We start from the raw sequence: 15,106 nt of genomic DNA on the forward strand, positions 1-15,106 counted from the left end.
AAATGTATTGGGAGGCAGTGATACAATGCATGCGGGAAGTACATGGGATAGAATTACAACCCCTACCTACCTGGTGTTACACAGAGAGTATCTCACAGACTCTCTGCTGAACTGCTTGTTCCCCGGGGCCAATCTCACCTGCTCTAGGTGCCAGACCTGAGCCCGTCCTCTTGCATAGGCTCTGGTCCTGCCCAAGTATAGCCAACTACTATCATGCAATACATGCCACACTGGACACCATTACAGAACTTGCGATGTTCAATTCTTGGGAGGTTAAGGACTTAAGTATCTTCCCTGGGGGAAATAATCAGAAAGTGCGGTCACGCTTTGCCAGTCTTGCTCTCCTGCTAGCTAAGTGGCTTCTCACTATACACTGGAGGGCCCACCTACCTCTGACTCCTCCCCAATGGCACAGCGCTAATCTGTTGTGGGGTACGGGGGAGAAGAAAGCACTACAGTACATTGAGAGGAAGACCGGCGGCTCTGCCGACGCCCCATAGCAGGTGCCCGAGATACCATTCAAATCCAGTTTAAAGAGCCTCATTTCCTCCTAGTCCACTGTGCTGCTCACAAGCCCCTGTGCCAGCTCAGAGCCGTTCTCCCCCCTCCTCCCCGTAGTCAACAATGGTGGGCCTGAGAGCTCCTGTAGACCTCAACTGAATCCCCCACACCCCCTGTGTCACCAGCCAACGCTCTCCTTCTTTCTCTGGGATGACTATTCTCTGCCGCTCATGCCCCTTATTCCTTGTTCTCTCTTATATTACAAGTTTCTCTTCCATTATTTGGTTCTCCATGTTTACGATAGAGGATTCTTTTCTCTCACTCTTTTATATTGCATCCGCCCCTATGGAGTGCTCAAGATGCTTCAGTTTAGATCGTACACCACTTAACTCTATATGGATGTGTGTCATTGGGCTCATAAATTGATTCCAGATGTTTCAAATCTTTTTGGACTGTTTTATTGAGACACAGTGTATTAATTTTCATTTACAACACAAAAAAAGGAGGAACAGGGCAAAGACTCCTGCACCAGTTGTTTATCATGTAATGTGACTACAATTTTGAACAGAACAAGGTGCAATGAGCCTGGGATGTGACCTCCATACGTCCCAAGAAAAGTGGTAAAGAAACCACTAAAACAAATTAAACATGAATTTCCCTGCACTCAAAACAACAAATAAATAATTAGTGAAGGCAAATTATTGTGCATAATCAAGCACAAAGGAATCAGTTGGTGTCTTCCCAAATTAAAAAATTGTTGTTTTGATTGTAGAAAGCCGTTCCTTTTGTTATTTTAATCCATAGATCAATTAAAATACAGCATGCAATGGACAAAACTGCCGATGCGTTTCGTCCTCTTAAGGACTTCTTCAGGGCTTAATAGGTCAATGGCATTGCTCAGAAGTTCATAGAGGTGTAACTCTTGTGTGAACAATCAGAATAAAATTACAATACGCAAATAGATAGTAATTCTCTTAACCCCTTCAGCACTGCGCGGATTCCCGCGCGGTGCTGAAGGTTCTGAGTGCGGGCGGGGCCATGACGGAACGGTTCCGTCATAAGCACAGCCCAACCGACGTGCATGACGGAACCGTTCCGTCATAAGCATCGAAGGGGTTAAAGTCAAGTAGCGGTGTCCGGGTCCCAAGTACAAAGAAGACAGAGCACCAGAAAGCACAATATATGTGTCTCCACAAGTGATAAAGCCTGCAGAATAAGTGTCCCCATGTGTCCGCAGCGGTGTCTGGTTCAGAAAATAAGATCATTTTCATTTGTTTGCCATGTAAATGCTTATGTCTGTCATTTACTCTTCTATTGTTAGGATAGGACGACTAGCTATTTTCTCCTCTTTCTATATTATATAAGACATGTTATAACTGGACCTTCACATTAAAGAAATAAAACCTCAATAAAAATTATTTAACAAGCATTTGCTATGCAATAGGTCCTGCATTTGTGAGAGTTTGCGCTATTGGCATTGTAAATGACAATGCCTCTTATTTATGTGTTTTGAAAACCTGCAAGCGGTGTGTAAACACAAACTTTGTACTTATAGTCCTTGCTTATGAGAAGCAAGGCTGGCAGTAAAAGAGGAGCAGTTACTGCCAGCCTTGCTTCTCACAAGCAACGACTATAAGCACAAAGTGCGTGTTTACGCATCGCTTGCAGATTCTCAAAAGCCATAAATCAAAGTCCTTGTCATTTACAATGACCATAGCTCAAACTCACATATGCGAGACCTATTGGATTGCAAATGCTTGTGGAGCTCTCAGACAAAGGAGGCACCAGCCATAGGAAGGCAGAGACTGTGACGCCAGGCTGTGCGTTTGAAAAGCGGGAGGGCGGGGAAGGCAGCTGCAGCCAAAACAGACCTCGTCTTAGAATGCACAGCATATGTGGCAAGAGAAGAGCAAGATTTACAGCCCTGTTCACAACAGAGCTCTTCAAACTATGAGCCCTGGTCTCTAATGCTCCAGCTGTAAGAAATAGTGCTCACAAGCTATGAATAATGTAGGAGAGTAGGATCTGCTTCACATGGTTACCCCCACTTTTTGCTGATGTTTCACTGTTTTTCGACTTTAGTCTGGTTGTGGCCCTGCTAATCAGGACCACAGCCTAGCTTCTTCCTCTCTAAAATGGTTTCCATGTACATTAGGTACATATCTAATTGGATTCTGGAGTGCCTTATAAGCCCCTAGTATATGGTATACTATGTACCTAGGGCATAGGTACCTCAGAGGCCTACCAGGGGCTGCATCATATATTATGCCACCCCTGGGAAGCACTCCAAAATGACACCACAGGTTTGCTACTGCAACCTGGGTAAGGGCGTGCTTGCACCCCTTACTGTGATATAGGCTACCTATATCACTACCTTATACAGACACATATAAACCTATAAGCCACTCCTATGGCAGGCCTTGACAATCCTGAAGGCAGAGAGCTTGGTTTTGTGTGAGAGGGTGCCCAAGCATAAGCTGAGCCCCTCTGCAACATTCGGAAATACTTCCTTATGCCTGTTCTGTGATACAGCCATACCATCCGGGGCGGATCACAGCCGGCGGGCAGGCAGGGTCCCCCAGCGAGGCCACACCAACACACAAAGCCCCGCGACCCAACCTCGCATATACAGCAAGGAGGGTGCGAAAGTGAAAGTGCGGGTTACGCGAGCCACCAAGCCCTGTCCGCCGCTGTTATTCACTTCGTCACTGGATCGCCCCACAACGCAAATCCGGGGTTCGGCTAGGAGAAGGCCGCAAACCTCAATCGGTGCTAAAGTCGGTGTCCGAGGTCCGATTTGGAAGCGGAAAACGGGCGCCACCTCAGCTCGGGCTCACCAACACAGTCCCCTCATCTAGGACAGGATATGTTCAGGATAGTCATAGGAGGTCGCGGAGGTCCTCGGGAGCCTCGCACCTACGCGGCCATCTTGGTTGCGCGCTAGGCTCCTCCCTTAGAAGATAGATTGTTAACTGAATACATAGACTGTAGAGCTATCTCCCTTACTTACTGGAAACTTATTAACAACTCCCCAGACCCCCTTTCAAAACTTCTCAATGGCTGGCAAGCAGATCTAGGTACACTGGACAACGAAGACTGGCAAGAGGCCGTAGCCTTGCCGAAGGATTCAATTATAACTTCTAAACTTAAATTAATTCAATTATAGATACTTCATAGGACATATCTATCATGTAGTGTCTTACTTGAAGATGGGAAGGGCCACTGACGAAATGCCACAGGGGATGCCAGCAGGAGGAATCTTTTTATCACATACACTGGGATTGTCCAGAAATTAAAATGTATTGGGAGGCAGTGATACAATGCATGCGGGAAGTACATGGGATAGAATTACAACCCCTACCTACCTGGTGTTACACAGAGAGTATCTCACAGACTCTCTGCTGAACTGCTTGTTCCCCGGGGCCAATCTCACCTGCTCTAGGTGCCAGACCTGAGCCCGTCCTCTTGCATAGGCTCTGGTCCTGCCCAAGTATAGCCAACTACTATCATGCAATACATGCCACACTGGACACCATTACAGAACTTGCGATGTTCAATTCTTGGGAGGTTAAGGACTTAAGTATCTTCCCTGGGGGAAATAATCAGAAAGTGCGGTCACGCTTTGCCAGTCTTGCTCTCCTGCTAGCTAAGTGGCTTCTCACTATACACTGGAGGGCCCACCTACCTCTGACTCCTCCCCAATGGCACAGCGCTAATCTGTTGTGGGGTACGGGGGAGAAGAAAGCACTACAGTACATTGAGAGGAAGACCGGCGGCTCTGCCGACGCCCCATAGCAGGTGCCCGAGATACCATTCAAATCCAGTTTAAAGAGCCTCATTTCCTCCTAGTCCACTGTGCTGCTCACAAGCCCCTGTGCCAGCTCAGAGCCGTTCTCCCCCCTCCTCCCCGTAGTCAACAATGGTGGGCCTGAGAGCTCCTGTAGACCTCAACTGAATCCCCCACACCCCCTGTGTCACCAGCCAACGCTCTCCTTCTTTCTCTGGGATGACTATTCTCTGCCGCTCATGCCCCTTATTCCTTGTTCTCTCTTATATTACAAGTTTCTCTTCCATTATTTGGTTCTCCATGTTTACGATAGAGGATTCTTTTCTCTCACTCTTTTATATTGCATCCGCCCCTATGGAGTGCTCAAGATGCTTCAGTTTAGATCTTACACCACTTAACTCTATATGGATGTGTGTCATTGGGCTCATAAATTGATTCCAGATGTTTCAAATCTTTTTGGACTGTTTTATTGAGACACAGTGTATTAATTTTCATTTACAACACAAAAAAAGGAGGAACAGGGCAAAGACTCCTGCACCAGTTGTTTATCATGTAATGTGACTACAATTTTGAACAGAACAAGGTGCAATGAGCCTGGGATGTGACCTCCATACGTCCCAAGAAAAGTGGTAAAGAAACCACTAAAACAAATTAAACATGAATTTCCCTGCACTCAAAACAACAAATAAATAATTAGTGAAGGCAAATTATTGTGCATAATCAAGCACAAAGGAATCAGTTGGTGTCTTCCCAAATTAAAAAGTTGTTGTTTTGATTGTAGAAAGCCGTTCCTTTTATTATTTTAATCCATAGATCAATTAAAATACAGCATGCAATGGACAAAACTGCCGATGCGTTTCGTCCTCTTAAGGACTTCTTCAGGGCTTAATAGGTCAATGGCATTGCTCAGAAGTTCATAGAGGTGTAACTCTTGTGTGAACAATCAGAATAAAATTACAATACGCAAATAGATAGTAATTCTCTTAACCCCTTCAGCACTGCGCGGATTCCCGCGCGGTGCTGAAGGTTCTGAGTGCGGGCGGGGCCATGACGGAACGGTTCCGTCATAAGCACAGCCCAACCGACGTGCATGACGGAACCGTTCCGTCATAAGCATCGAAGGGGTTAAAGTCAAGTAGCGGTGTCCGGGTCCCAAGTACAAAGAAGACAGAGCACCAGAAAGCACAATATATGTGTCTCCACAAGTGATAAAGCCTGCAGAATAAGTGTCCCCATGTGTCCGCAACGGTGTCTGGTTCAGAAAATAAGATCATTTTCATTTGTTTGCCATGTAAATGCTTATGTCTGTCATTTACTCTTCTATTGTTAGGATAGGACGACTAGCTATTTTCTCCTCTTTCTATATTATATAAGACATGTTATAACTGGACCTTCACATTAAAGAAATAAAACCTCAATAAAAATTATTTAACAAGCATTTGCTATGCAATAGGTCCTGCATTTGTGAGAGTTTGCGCTATTGGCATTGTAAATGACAATGCCTCTTATTTATGTGTTTTGAAAACCTGCAAGCGGTGTGTAAACACAAACTTTGTACTTATAGTCCTTGCTTATGAGAAGCAAGGCTGGCAGTAAAAGAGGAGCAGTTACTGCCAGCCTTGCTTCTCACAAGCAACGACTATAAGCACAAAGTGCGTGTTTACGCATCGCTTGCAGATTCTCAAAAGCCATAAATCAAAGTCCTTGTCATTTACAATGACCATAGCTCAAACTCACATATGCGAGACCTATTGGATTGCAAATGCTTGTGGAGCTCTCAGACAAAGGAGGCACCAGCCATAGGAAGGCAGAGACTGTGACGCCAGGCTGTGCGTTTGAAAAGCGGGAGGGCGGGGAAGGCAGCTGCAGCCAAAACAGACCTCGTCTTAGAATGCACAGCATATGTGGCAAGAGAAGAGCAAGATTTACAGCCCTGTTCACAACAGAGCTCTTCAAACTATGAGCCCTGGTCTCTAATGCTCCAGCTGTAAGAAATAGTGCTCACAAGCTATGAATAATGTAGGAGAGTAGGATCTGCTTCACATGGTTACCCCCACTTTTTGCTGATGTTTCACTGTTTTTCGACTTTAGTCTGGTTGTGGCCCTGCTAATCAGGACCACAGCCTAGCTTCTTCCTCTCTAAAATGGTTTCCATGTACATTAGGTACATATCTAATTGGATTCTGGAGTGCCTTATAAGCCCCTAGTATATGGTATACTATGTACCTAGGGCATAGGTACCTCAGAGGCCTACCAGGGGCTGCATCATATATTATGCCACCCCTGGGAAGCACTCCAAAATGACACCACAGGTTTGCTACTGCAACCTGGGTAAGGGCGTGCTTGCACCCCTTACTGTGATATAGGCTACCTATATCACTACCTTATACAGACACATATAAACCTATAAGCCACTCCTATGGCAGGCCTTGACAATCCTGAAGGCAGAGAGCTTGGTTTTGTGTGAGAGGGTGCCCAAGCATAAGCTGAGCCCCTCTGCAACATTCGGAAATACTTTCTTATGCCTGTTCTGTGATACAGCCATACCATATACTCTTAAGTGCATTATAACCTCGCTGTAAATGCCAACTTTGGAATGGCTGCATCAAAACATGTCATGTTTGGTGTCAAACGCTTTGGAATACTACCCCCCACCAGTCCTGGCGGCGGGGGTAGCATTCCACCCTTCTAGAGGTAGAGACATGTTCACACTGACTTAACGCGGTTAAATCCTTTCAGAGCCCTGGCATCACAAAATGGATGCCACTGCCACAGACACGGGTCTGACCTCCTGCTGCTCCAGCAGGGGAGGCCTGGACAATAGGTTTCCTGTCACAGGGAGGTATAACCACCTCCCCAGACAGGCAGATGTGTATTGGGGCAGGGTGGGTGCATTCAGTGAATGCTTTTGAGACACTGCCTGGGGCGCACAAGGTGTCCCTGTGCATAGCCTGTTTCAAACTGGTTGCAGGCGCACTCAGGCCCTGCTCTGGCGCGAAACTGGACAAAGGGGAAGGGGTGTAACCACCCCCACCCCAGGCCCACCCATAGGTGGAGCCTTAGAGGTAGTCCATCCCCTAAACTTAGTATAAGTATAAGTATAGGAACCCAGTCTCTAGGACTTTAGATTACCCTAGACGAACCTCTGAAACATATATCCTGGACCTTCGACTTTCTATCACAACTAGAAGATGGAAGAAATCTCCCTTGGGGTCAAGGAGTGACTCCCCTGCTTGGCAGGCACCAAAGAAGCAACTGACCGGTCTGCATTACTGAAGCTCCCGCCGGACGCCGATGTCTCTGCATCACCAGAGGTGGATTTCCAGACTTCCCCAAGGCTACCCTGAGTCCACAGCAAAGCTGAGGCCCGTGGCTATCGTGGGTAACGTGGAACCGTGACACCTGGACACCGTGAACTTTTGCAGCAGCAACACCTTCCTGGTCATCCTCGAAGTTGTGCTTTGGGCTCCGTGTAGCCCCAGCCTTGAGCACCTTCTGCACTGTTGGCCTCCACTCCACGAGTGACCCGTGGGCCAGCTCCAAGTGCGATCGCTCCAGGCTCCTTTGCGATCACTAGCCCATTGGCTAGCAGGTCCCCACGAAGGCAACTCCACTTCTACTTGTACTTTTCTGGTTGCTCCAGACTTGTGCTTACTTACCCTCGCTGGGTGAGTCCCTCAGACCTTGCTGGTCTGCCCGCAGTCCTTTCTCTGATTTCCTGAGACTTGCCGTTGCCAAGGCATGTTGGGTCCTTCCTGGTCGCCGACACCGCAGCACTCGACAGACTTCGTGGGACAGCTCGAATCCGGCTCATGGACTTCGTCGACACCTCCTGGACCTCGTGGCTGAAGAGTCAAGACACTCGACAACTCACCTGAAGCACCCGACATCTGTGGGCATTTGTCCATCCTGCCCTAGGTCACTGGCCAGTGACCCAGACTATGTCCCCTCTGCTTTCAGGTTCCTTACATCCTAGATCCAGGCTTGGATCTCTCCAGATATTTCTCTTCTCGGCAGCAGCAGTTCTTTGCAGGCTTCCATTGGAATCGACGACGCGACCCGACACCAAAAGACACCTATGCACCCGGCTTCCCTGGGTGAGGTAACTCAAGTACTCCGGTACTCTCGAGAGTGCTAGCCCTAGAACTATCTAAGTCCAAAAGGGTTTTGTCCTAGTTCGATTTGAAGTGTCTCTAATCTTTAAAGTTCCAACCGCGACATTCCCCATAGAAAGTAATAGGAACCCGCGGTTGTGTTTCCACACTGCACACGGCTCCCATAGGTCCCCGACGTCCCTACCTTGGGTGGTTCCTTGGGGTGCCAGCGATTCTAGAGGTGATAGGCACCTTGCCTATCTTAGTCGTGGTTCTTTTACCACTATTTTAGTATATGGTTTGGTACGCCCCTAGGGCCCAAACGTGTATTTGTGCTTTTACTGATGCTTAAACACTTGTAACAGAAGTACTTAGAACTCCAGTCTCATAAAGAGACTAGAGGGGTGTGATTTATCTTAACTACATATATTTTGAATATATACCTGGTGTGGTTGTCTTTTCATTTGGTCATTCACGAGATTATAGACTGGTAAAAACCAGCTGCTTTACATTCCTTCAAGACTTAGCCTGAAGGCTGCTCTCCATAGCTACCACTAGGATAGCTTTCACATAAGGTTGTCTTTAACCTATCACCATAAGGGGTTGTTTGGACTGATACAAGGTGCCCACTAGAACTAGTGGACAGCATATATCAGGCCACCTTCTCACAAATAACAACACATGTAACAGGGCCAGTCCTTGAAAATAGGCGGAGCTTTTAAAGCCCATATCCTGAATACAGCATGTCTCGCAGAGCCTAGGCGAGACCTAAAAAACAGAATAAGGAGGTTTACAGTGTTCAATCATCTAGGATTGCAGTCTGTATTTTCAGCGGATGCTTATTTTATTACAGAGCAGCGTGCTAAAAAAAAACACTGTACAGAAGCAGAAAGAATACAATTGTTGCCTTCACGTAATATAGGAGATTGGAATCACTCCTCTAACTAGAGGCCTCTTATTCATACGTTGTCCAGCAAACTGGCCTGCAATGTCTATACAAGTGGTGGCAGCTCCTGACTGCATGAAAGTATAAACCTGATGCACACATACTTCGGGGGATGCGAACCTCTAAGGCTGGTGGCATTGGACTTCCAACAGACCCCACAAAACTTCACTTCTCCTCTCCCGGGCAAAATGCCAACGATAAATAGATTGAAGATAAGATCCTGGATAACAAACTCTCTGAATTGTATCACAAATGTCATCAAAACTGTGGATACGAGCCCTAGAAGGCCTTGCAGAACAAATCTCACATAACTGAGTAAATAGGCAGAGCCAGGTCTTATCATGAGGAGTCCAAAATAGTCCTTATACCACAGAAGGCTCGGAACAGGGAAAGAAATCTAGCTGTTGCTTTCTGTAACATTTGCATTCTGACAAAGTTTGATGCTCTCTGGAGTTTGCATGTTGTCACCTGGGTGGGAAACGGGTAAGTTGTCCTGAGAGCTTTTCTGGACTAATCCTTTGGCGCCTACAATGAATGAAGCTATTTCTGTCCATTTGTTCCATATTTTCTTTAGGAATTTCCTCCCATACATCAGTGAGCAGGTGTGGATGTTTTGCGGTAGCAACTGATGACTATTTCAAATGAAAGACTTCACAATTAGTACATTTTAAACCCGAGAGGCCTTTTTGACGCCTCATCAGAGAGCGTTTGGTAGGAAATGCGCTTTCACATTTATAATATTCAAATGGCTTCTACCCGGTGTATAATTTCTGATCAAGCGTCAGCTATTTCTTTGTAATGAATGTCTTGTCACACTGAAGGCGGATGCAGTTTCTCCCTGTAATGCAGGTTAATACATTAGGTTCCTCCTGTGAAAAAACGCTTTGCAAGAAACAGTTGTTTCTGACAAAGGGACAACCTGATCAGCACCTGGTCACATTTATTGCTTCAGTTACTTCCCAGTGTGGATTTTACAGATGTTGCATTAACAGTCCCTTCGTGGTGATTGCTTTATCATGAGAAACAACCTTTACAATGCGCCCATTACCACGTAATACCATTTCCATCTATCCATAACAACTCCTATGCCTTTACAGCGCTTGTCTTTACCACGCATGTCTTCACCACGCATATGCCTTTACAACAAAAATGTATGTATTTTGCAGGTAAGTAGGGCCAGGGTGGTTTTAGAGTTTAGGAGTGGGTTAGGGAGGAAAGGGTATTTTTTGTGGGTTATGGGGTGGGTTAGGGTATTGGATGGCAAGGGTATTTTTAGGGTTTAGGGCAGTTAGGGGTATTTGGGTGGTAAGGGAATTTTTAGGGTTTAGGGTAGGAAGGGGTATTTGGGTGGCAAGGGTACTTTTAGGGTTTAGGGTGTATATGGGGATTTGGGTGGCAAGGGTATCTTAAGGGCTTAGAGTGGGAGGAGTATTTGGGTGGCAAGGCTACGTTTAGGGTTGGGAGGGTTTAGGGGCTGGGGTCGATAAGAATATATTATGTATATATATATACATATATTACCTACTGGCGGTCGCCAGTAGGTAGTTATAGTTAGGACCCTGTTTCCATAGGAAATCCGCAACATTCTATTTGGAATAACTTTGGCGCCAGTCGACGAATCCTCGCAAAATTTTCAAAACTAATGGGGCGCTACGCTCCGCTCCTACCCTGAAAGTCTCGGGGGGGATTCGTCAAGCGGGGGCTGAGAAAAACAGGGGGGTCCCAAAATGCGTTTTCCCCATGCATTTTTCCATAGGACCTTTAGACACAGCTACAGCCCGAACGGCTGAACAGAATTACTTGTAATTTGGCAGAGAGGTAGTCCTCAGATCAAGGAAGTGCCTTTTGTAGGTCTGGTGTAAATCTGTTCAGTAGTTCCTGAGAAAATAGCATTTAAATCAATATATATATCTGTAAGCGCGCTCCGAGCGCGCAACGTAAGCTTACCGTACGCGTACGGTGCCGTGCGCGAGCGCGATTCTGATTGGCTGTTAGATCTTAGTAAACATTCGAATCGGTCGAAACCAGGAAGTGTCGGCCGCCATTTTCTCTCTCGCACTCGGAGGGGTGGAGGAAAAACAAAGTTGGATATCATAAAAAGGGGGCAGGCTAGACAGCTCCTAACCACCTAGCCTTGGTTATGGTGTGCCAGAAGGCCATCCAAGGGCAAAAAATAAATTTTTTATTTGTTTGAAAAAACGCCGAATACGCTTACCGTACGCGTACGGTAAAAAATTAATTAAAAAAAAACAAAATCCATTTCCCCCCCCCCCGTGTGCAAAAGGTGCCCGTAGGGCACCTTTTGTCCATGTCAAACAAGCTGACAGTGAACATTTAATAGAAAACCTTTCAGAACGAAGCGCATAATATGTCCTCCGTGTGCGGACGGTGCGCGAAGGGCATCGTGCGTACATGGCCCATCCAGCCTAACGTGGTCCCAAAACGCGTTTTCCCCATGCATTTTTCCATAGGACCTTTAGACACAGCTACAGCCAGAACGGCTGAACAGAATTACTTGAAATTTGGCAAAGAGGTAGTCCTCAGGTCAGGCATGTGCCTTTTGCATATATGGTGTAAATCCGTTCAGTAGTTCCTGAGAAAATCAAAAGTAAAATCATATACATATCTGGGCGGAGCCTAACCACACATCTCATTGTGAGATCTGATTGGCTGTCAGCACTTCATCCAAGAAGTGTTGGCAGCCATCTTGGGACCAATATACATGATAGCACCTCATTAAAAAGCATTGCAGTTAATAGAAGGTTTTAAGACTTTAGTTACATTATAAATCATTTGTTGAAGGTACCATACTCATTTTAGGAATTGCAGTGTGTTCTAAGGTGATTTTACCATGTGAAAAAGCCTTCTGCTGGGATATCATGAATCATGTTTGAGAGAAAACTATTTTCACATGCTTTTCCCACAGAGGTTTGGAAGGTGATCTATAAGCTAAACTGAGAGCATATTTTCTGTAAATTCACATTATCTTTCTCAGTCATGTGAGAATGAAGTCTGACATTCTCAGTAAAACATGTACATCCAACAAGGGCAGAGACTGTCAGTCGATTCCTTTTTGTTCTACTGCAGCTTCCCAGAGTGTTCCAAAGAACAACTAGAGCGCTAACAGTCTTACTTATGACAAAGGTATGTCACACCTGAAGCCATCTTGATTGGAATAAAGTGGTAACATTTAAAACATTTAATTTAAAAAGGAACAAAATGAGAGGGTTCATTTTGCCATAGAATGTATGATTAGTGCTGCAGAAAGAAAAATTAGGGCACATTTTGAGTGACTTCTCAAATCCTCTTCTATTTCATTAAAGAATTCTGACATGCAGACTGAAACATGCACTGTCAATACCAGCAGCAGACTTCCCTGGTGAGCAGTAGCTTTACTACAGTGATCTAATGAGCAACTAGAGTGCTAACATTATGAATTTATGGCAAATGTGTGACACATCTGAATGCCTTCTTCATTGAATCAAAGTAAAAAACTGACAGTATGCCTACTGAGGAGACTGCAGTAAATGAGGAAATTAGGAAACTTCATAACAAGTCTCCCAAGATGGCCACCAGAGACAAAAGAGCCCAAATGTAGCACAAATATCACCGAGATGTAGCCCAAGTATAGCCCAATGACAGAAATCCCAGAGTGTTTTAAAGAACAACTAGAGCGCTAACAGTCTTACTTATGACAAAGGTATGGCACACCTGCAGCCATCTTGATTGGAATAAAGTGGTAACATTTAAAACATTTAATTTGCAAAGGAACAAAATGAGGGGGTTCATTTTGCCATAGAAATTATGACTAGTGCTGCAGAAAGAAAACTTAGGGCACATTTTGACTTCTCAAATCCTCTTCTATTTCATTAAAAAGTTCTGACATGCAGACTGAAACATGCACTTTGAATACCAGCAGCAGACTTCCCTGGTGAGCAGTAGCTTTACTACAGTGATCTAATGAGGAACTAGAGTGCTACCATTCAGAATTTATGGCAAATGTGTCACATCTGAATGCCTTCTTGATGGAACCAAAGTAAACAAGCATTGAAAATGCAATAGGTCTCGCCCTCGTTTAAGTTAAAGCAATTCTGTTTGTAATTAGGTGGCTTTTTAGCTTTGCTTTTATTAGTGTTTTTCAAAATTTCATGTAAATAACATGCATATCTGTATATGTATGCATGCATTTATATTTGTATTTATATAGATATGCAGATTATATATATGTTTATATATGTATGTATATACATATATATACACATACATATATATAAATGCATATATGTGCATATGTGGGCGTGTAGAGAGAGAGAGAGAGGTAGAGAGGTAGAGATGTAGAGGTAGAGACAGAGAGGTAGAGGTAGAGCGGTAGAGGTAGAGAGGTAGAGGTAGAGAGTAGTAGAGAGAGAGGTAGAGAAAGGTAGAGAGTAGAGGATGAGTAATAGAGAGTAGAGAGTAGAGAGAGAGTAGTAGAGAGAGTAGTAGAGAGTAGTAGAGAGAGTAGCAGAGAGTGAGTAGGAGAGAGTAGTAGTGAGTAGTAGAGAGTGAGTAGTAGAGAGTAGTAGCGAGTGAGAAGTAGAGAGTAGTAGAGAGTAGTAGAGAGTGAGTAGTAGAGGGAGTAGTAGAGAGTAGTAGAGAGTGAGTAGTAGAGGGAGTAGTAGAGAGTGAGTATTAGAGAGTGAGTAGTAGAGAGTAGTAGAGAGTGAGTAGTGGAGACTGAGTAGCAGAAAGAGAGTAGTAGAGAATGAGTAGTAGAGAATGAGTAGTAGAGTGAGTAGTAGAGAGTAGTAGAGAGTGAGTAGTAGAGAGTAGTAGAGAGTGAGTAGTAGAGAGTAGTAGAAAGTAGTAGAGAGAGAGTAGTAGAGAGTGAGTAGTAGAGAGTGAGTAGTAGAGAGTGAGTAGTAGAGAGAGAGTAGTAGAGAAAGTGAGTAGTAGAGAGTAGTAGAGAGTAGTAGAGAGTAGTACAGAGTGAGTAGTAGAGAGTGATTAGTAGAGAGTAGTGGAGAAGTAGAGAGTGAGTAGTAGAGAGTAGTAGAGAGTGAGTAGTAGAGTGAGTAGTAGGGAGTAGTAGGGAGTAGTAGAGTGAGTAGTAGAGTGAGTAGTAGAGAGTGAGTAGTAGAGAGAGTAGTAGAGAGTAGTAGAGTAGTAGAGAGTGAGTAGTAGAGAGTGAGTAGTAGAGAGTAGTAGAAAGTGAGTAGCAGAGAGAGTAGTAGAGAGTAGTAGAGAGTAGTAGAGTGAGTAGTAGAGAGTGAGTAGTAGAGAGAGAGAGTAGTAGAGAGTGAGTGGTAGAGAGTAGTAGAGTGAGTAGTAGAGTGAGTAGTTGAGAGTGAGTAGTAGAGAGTAGTAGAGAGTAGTAGAGAGTAGTAGAGAGTGAGTAGTAGAGAGTGAGTAGTAGAGAGAGTAGTAGAGAGGGAGTAGTAGAGAGAGAGAGTAGTAGAGAGAGAGTAGTAGAGAGTGAGTAGTAGAGTAGTAGAGAGTGAGTGGTAGAGAGTAGTAGAGAGTGAGTAGTAGAGAGTGAGTAGTAGAGAGTAGTAGAGTAGTAGAGAGTAGTAGAAAGTGAGTAGTAGAGAGTGAGTAGTAGAGAGTGAGTAGTAGAAAGTAGCAGTGAGTGAGTAGTAGTGAGTGAGTAGTTTAATTTAAAAGGAACACAATGAGGAGGTTCATTTTGCCATAGAAATTATGATTAGTGAGGAAAAAAGAAAAATTAGGGCACATTTTGAGTGACTTATCAAATCCTCTTCTATTTCATTAAAAAATTCTGACATGCAGACTGAAACA

The sequence above is a fragment of the Triturus cristatus genome, chromosome 6, assembly GCF_964204655.1.
Source record: "Triturus cristatus chromosome 6, aTriCri1.1, whole genome shotgun sequence".
Taxonomy (NCBI): Eukaryota; Metazoa; Chordata; class Amphibia; order Caudata; family Salamandridae; genus Triturus; species Triturus cristatus.